Source organism: Nannospalax galili, unplaced genomic scaffold (assembly GCF_000622305.1).
Source record: "Nannospalax galili isolate Female #2095 unplaced genomic scaffold, S.galili_v1.0 scaffold617, whole genome shotgun sequence".
Taxonomy (NCBI): domain Eukaryota; kingdom Metazoa; phylum Chordata; class Mammalia; order Rodentia; family Spalacidae; genus Nannospalax; species Nannospalax galili.
This window is the reverse complement of record NW_008341872.1, coordinates 305959-312782: the sequence shown is the minus strand read 5'-3', so window position 1 is coordinate 312782 and position 6824 is coordinate 305959.

Genomic DNA, 6824 nt, shown 5'->3' with positions numbered 1-6824 from the left:
TGTGTGTGTGTCTGTGTCTGTGTGTGTCTGTGTGTGTCTGTGTGTGTGTGTGTGTGTTCGAGGAAATGACAATATTCTCGCGCACGCGCATGTGTGTGTGTGTGTGTCTGTGTGTGTGTGTTCGAGAAAATGACAATATTCTCGCATGTGTGTGTGTGTGTGTGTGTGTGTGTGTGTGTGTTTGTGTCCATCCCAGGGAAATCTCCATTCACGTGGTTGGTCAGGATAGTCATCTCAAAACAATACAGACTGTTGCCATAGCTCATGGATGTCTCTAGAACTGAAGACATCAAACATTTCAGGCACAGGACTTGGAGGAATTACTCTGGAACTGACCTGGAAGCTTCTTCTTTGAGGACCAGATCTCATAGTATGGGTGTTATGATATATATGATTTTAGCTTTCTTCCTTTTAGATCTCTTTATTTTCAAAAAAAATCTTAATAAAATTTTTAATTTCTTTAATGAGTAAAAATTTGCTAATAAAAAACTATTTCCATTAAAAACTTCTTCTACACAGATTTTCTCACCTATCATCCCCAGCATACATACATTTTGTACATGACACCATTGTTGGAAAATGTTAGATCAGGATTAACCAGGGCAATGTGAAAATGAAAGATGAGAGACCAACCTCAGGAACAGATTGTTTTTTATTAAGAATTTATTAAGAGCATGAAGGTGGCAACAGTTTCTATCCAGGATTTGAAACTGCACCCACAGGCACAATTAGTGGGCTGCTTATAAGGGTTGGAGATTGGGGAAGGGAGGGTAGGCCATTTGTAGCTCAGTGTAAGTGCCGGTGACATGGTTTGGCAGTTTTGAGACAACAGGGCCTGTTATTTGTTTTCCCAGATAACGTAGTCTCTGGGTTGAAGGCTTTACACAGTTCCTGAGTTGGAAATTTTCTCAGATCTGGATCTGAGGTTTATTCAACTGGTATGGGGCCCTTTGGAAGTTAGGTCAGGGCCCTTTTAAGTCCAGGCATTTGTTTGTCCTTCAACCATTACTATTACCAGTCACCTGGACTGTACCTCATTAGGAAGGTCACTGCTTTCATCTCATCCCCACTGTAGGATTCTTAGTTGTTGGTTAAACATAAACTCTCACTGACTCTGGAAGATCCCAAAAGAGAGTTTCCCACTCTCAGTTAACTGGGGAATTGTGGGCCCAAACCATTTTCTTACCACAGGCCAGGTTTTCATAAGTGACCCTGTAGGTAACACTTCTGGCCTTGACCAACTGACATCCAGGCCTGTAAATGTCTCTTTATAGAGAGTCTTCGCTTTTTGAGTGTGGGTGGTTCACATGTTCTCCCTTCACACGTTCAGATGTTGCTGACAAGACTTAGTGAACAGACAGACTCTCAAGGACTCTCCTAGATGTGTTCAGTTTTGCTTCATCACATGAGATGTCACACGGGATGCATCTCTTCACTCTCAATAGCCTGAGTATCCATCCTGAGCTTAAGGGTTTAATCTACCACCTTTCTCAGAATGACCTGCAATGATTCTTCCCTCATGTTTGATGCCCCCCCATCTTTCTTACCAGAAGGTAGCTGTTTCTGAGCAATTACCCTTTAGTTGTCAAGGATATCCCTTAACAAAGGGATATTTATCACCCAGACTGATATGACCTAATCCTCTGAGGAAATGCTGTGCTAGAGACCATAAAAGTCATGAACATATATTAAGTTATATTAATCATTTTAAACTAACATTTTATCATTTCTAAATTGCTTCTTCATTACTTATTTTTCCTCTAAGACAGAAATTAGAGTCAGTGTTGAAGAGCCTACTGACTTGTGCACTGTAGTAGTTGGAATGAAAATGTCCTCCATAGGCTCCAAGTATTTGAATACATTTTTCCTGCTTGGTGGTACTGTTTGAAAAGATTAGGGAGGAATGGCATTAATGGAGAAAGCATGTCACTGCTTCCTGTGCATGAATGAAGATGTGAGTTCTCAGCTTCCAGCTCCAACAGCTCTGCCACCATGTCTCCTATAAGATGGACTCATCCCTCTGTAACTGTAAGCCAAATAAAACTCTTACTTTTATAAGCTGCCTTAGTCATGGTGTTTTATCATATCAACAGAAAAGTAATACAGAAATTGGTACCAGGAATGATGTGCTGCTGTGAAGAAACTCACATTTTGTTTGTTTGAGAAATGTGGAAGATTTGGGAAGTTTGGACTAGAAAACCAGTTGACTGTTGTCATTTTAATGGGTCATTCTATTAGCAGCTTGGCTCAAGATATTCTATAACTGAGATATTTTGATTAGGAATCTGGTTGCTGGCTGCCTGCCTCATAAGAACTTACCTGAGGCCAAATTAAAACACAATGAACTGACTTCTTTGATGGAGGAAGAAACTTCAAGTAGCCTAATGTTGAATCCATAGCATGGTTATTAATGGTGAGTATTATACAAATCAGGTGTGTTCTAGAAGGGAAGAGCTCATTGTTACAGAGATTAGTTCAATTAAGAAGAGGCCTTCTGATTTGTACTTGAACAACAGAATGAGTGCCCTCAGGGAAAGGCCCCACCCAGCTAAGCTTCCAACTTCTAAAAGGAAAAGGCCTAGAAAAGTTTCTGCTCCTAGAAAACTACCATTTACAGAAGCTACAAATGTGATTCAAGGGGACCAAGGTCCACCCCAAGTCTAGTTTGACAGTGTCATTTACCTGGTGTTGGTTTTAGAGGAATGAAAGATTCAAAAATGATGGGGTTTGATTATGCCTCAATGGTTTGAGAAAGCTGTTGAGGCCAGGCAGCATGTAAGGGAGTGGGAGAGAGGGGGGTGCTATGTTTCTATTTACTGGACACTGGGAGCCAAAGACCCTGAGAGTCCATTGCCTGAAACTGTGAAGGTCAATCTTGGGTTTTGGTGGACGGATCCCAAGATGTTGGAGATCCTAGAGCCATAAGAAATCTGCTGAGGAACATTGTACACAGGGAGTGGAACCAGCCCAAGAGACAGAAGTATGTTGCAAGCCATGAAACTGGGAGCTTGAGCTGTCTAAGGCCTTTGCTACTAGAGTCCCAGAAATTAGGCATGAAATTACAGGATTTGGTTTTTGCCCTCCTGGTTTTCAGTCCTGTTCTGGTCTGGTAGTTCCTCACTATGCTCCTATTCTTCCCTTTTGGAATGACAATATATATTCTGTGCCATTTTATGTTGGAAGTATGAAATTTGCTTTTTGATTTTATAGGGCCTTACAATTAAGAGATTGCCGTAAGTCTCAGAAGAGACTTTGGATTCTCAATTTTTGAATAGTGTTGATATTGTTAAAGTTTCACTTTATGGAGTGCTAAAGTCTCTATGGAGACTTTTCAAGTTAGACAAAATGCATTTTACAATACGATATGGCCAAGAGCTTATGGGGGCCAGGGAATGGAATATGGTGGCTTGAATGAGAACGTCCTCCATAGGCTCCAAGTAGTTGAATACTTTGTCCCCAGTTGGTGACACTGTGTAGGTTCAGGAGGTAAGAAGCACATCACTACAGTTGGGATTTGAAAGTTCCCACTTGCAGTTTCTCTCTTTGCTTCCAGTATGTGTTTGAAGATGTGAGCCCTCAGCTTTCTACTTCAGTTCCCCCTGCCACCATGACTTCTGGACATGATAGACTCTTACCCCTCTGGAACCATAAGCCAAATAAATTTTTCCTTCTGCAAGTTGCCTTGGTCATGATTTTTTTTTTAATCCCAACAACAGAAAAGGACCAATATATGTACCAGCATCTGGTATCCAGTTTTAGAATCTGCCGAAAAATAGTGTATGTTATCAGGGCCACCATGATTACATCCCCCAAGGTCAGAATTCAAAGACAAGGCAAAGGTCATTAAAAAAAAACCACCTCTCTGCTCTTACACAGAGAGTTCTTGTGAAATATGCATTAACAAGCACTCAATATTTAGCGTTTTTCTGTCATAACACCTCAGGTGACTGTTTATGTTTGCCTCACTTCATAAATGAAGAAATAATGAGCTTACATGGCTAATATGTGCTAAAGTACAGACACCAAAGCCCATGGCCTGTCATAGACTTTGTGGAAAGAATGGATGTGAGCCAGATCTAGGAGGGTAGATTCTAACTCTGATCTCTTCACCAGTTGACTCTGCTTCTACTGGGACCCCAAACTACTTGTCATCTAGCAGGGCTCTTTTGACCAAGAAGCCTTTTCTGGGACTTCGAAGGTCAGAAGGATTGCTGTAGTTTTGAAAGGCTTTTCCAAGCCTTACACTCAATGGCACACTGATAATGCTAACAGAGCAAGCAATTACTTGTTTTTGTTTCTTTTGCAGGACTTTGACCTTAGGTTCAAGAATCCCTCATTCAAGCAAAAGATACTATAGGAATATTGATGCAAGTGACTATGGTGTTTAAATCTATGTGTCCACTCCACCTCCTAGATCAGAGAATGTGACCATATAGATGCTCTTTGCCTCTTCCCTAGCTGTGTTTGATACTTGCAGTTCTCTAAGGACCCCAGTGAAGGTCAGGCCCCCTTCCAAGAACAATGACGTCTGTCCAGATTTGACTTTGCCTGTAAGCAAAGAAAACACTGATCCCACAAAGATTTTCATTTTATCAGCAAAGGAGGAAAGCTTTCAAAGGCTGTGGTATAGGTCCAGGAAAAGCTCTGGCCCCAAGTCTTCTACAGTTGAACTCTGTTGGGTGTTGCTGAGAAGCCAGAACATCACAGCCATTTTGGTAAACTCACAACTGCAGTGTGCTGTGGCTATAGTGGAAATCACAACAATCATATGACTTATGGGTTGAATATGCCATGTCCCCACGGGCTCATGTCTTACAATCAGGTGTTGATATTTGGTCCCCTCCTGGTGGTGCTATTTGGAGAGATGCTGCAAACTTTAGGAAGTGGGATCCAGCTGGAGGAAGTGGATTACTTGGGGCATTACTTGGTCTCTGCTGAAGGATAGTCTAGTCCCAGGCCCTTCTCACTCTGCTTCCTGCCCATGATAAGCTGAAGAGCTCCTTGCTGTACTCTTGTTACCATGATATTTTGTCCAAACATACTGGGCCATTCAAACATGAAACAAACCCTACAAAACCAGGATCCAGAATAAATCTTTTCTCCTTTAAATTGTTCTCTCAGGTATTTTCTCACAGTTGTGCAGCAGCAATGAACACAGTAAGCAACTGACTGAAGCTGGCAAACTGATATAATCCTAGACTCATGGAGAGCAAGCATCAAACTTTGAATAAAGAAACAATGACCAGAATTTATTCTAAATTGAAAACCTGAATGCTTTCCTGCCTTCCAAAGGAACGTTCACTATTTTAATGTGCATTGAGTTTTTTAAAAAATGTACTTGTGGTTTTATCATATAATTTATATTCCATAAAACATCCGCTTTACAGTATATAGTTCAGTAGTGTTATATTATAGAGAGCTGTACAATCACCACCACAATCTAACTTCAAAACATTTCACTCTCTTAGAAAGGAAGCCTTGTTACCCCAATTCTCACCCCATTCCCTAAGCAACCACCTAATCCACTTTCTGTTGCTGGAAATTTTACCTTTCTAGACATTGTGTTTAAATGGAATTATACAATATGTGTATTTTGTGATTGTCTTTTTCACATAAATTATGTCTGAAGGTTTGTCTACGCTATAATATGTATTTTAGTAAATAATATTTTATTGATTCTCTGAACACTTCCTACAATGTATTTTGGTCAAATTCAAACCCTCTCCCCATCGGCTTTCAGATCCGCTGCCACCACCCTTACGCTCCCTCACGTCATGTCCTCTAATTTGTTTTAAAGCCTGTCAAGTTCAATTTATGTTCCCCAAATACTCTTGGGTGGGGCCTGTCCCCTGGAGTATGGTCAATCTACCTGACAGCACAAACTTAAAGAGAACTGACTCTCCCTCTCAGCAGATATCAATTGTCAAGAATTTCTCAGAAAGAGATGGGGTTTCTTGCTCACCTCTCCCTCTATTCTGGGATTTTGTCTGGCTTGAGCTTGTATGGGTCTTATGACTGCTGTCATAAGTGCTATGGGTTTATATGTGCAACTGCCATGTTGTGTCTGGAAAACACTGTTTTATCATATACATTCACCTCCTCTGTCTTCTATAACCTTTCTGATACTCCCGGAGCCTTTAGGGAGGGGTATGAGATAGATGTCCCATTTACAGCTAAGCATCCTGCAGTCTCTTCTTCTCTGAACATTGACCAGTTGTGAGTCTCTGTGTTAATCACCATCTGCTGTAGGAAGAAGCTTCTCTGGAGAGAGCTGAAAGATGCATTAACCAATGGATATAACAATAAGTCATCAGGATTCAGTTTAATACTAAGTCCATTTAGCAGAATAGTAGATTCTCTGCTATGGCATGTGACCTATGTAGACATAATTTGTTGGTCCCAATAATGATGCCAGGTATGGGTTCCATCTTGTAAAATGGTCCTTAAATTCAATCAGAAACTGGTTGCTTACTACTATAACATTCATGCAACATTACACCAGTGGGCCTATCTTGTCAGGCCAGTCATTATTGTAGCTGTCAGGGTTCACAGATGGGTAAGAGTAATGATTGCTTTTTTCCTCCGATAGCATGTATAGTACTTTCCAGCATTTTGAGAGCTAGCAAGTAGAAATGAAGCTTTGAGGTCAGCCTGATTTTTTCATCTTCTATGGCTGAAGTATATAGTGTCTTCAGCAATAGAGCCTTACTGTCAAATTCTTGAAGATAACCAAGACCAATGGCAATAGCCAGTATTGTTTGCTGGTAAACACTTCCAAAAGAGGAAGTCCATTTCTGGATTTTGCCTGCTTGTTGGATAGCCTG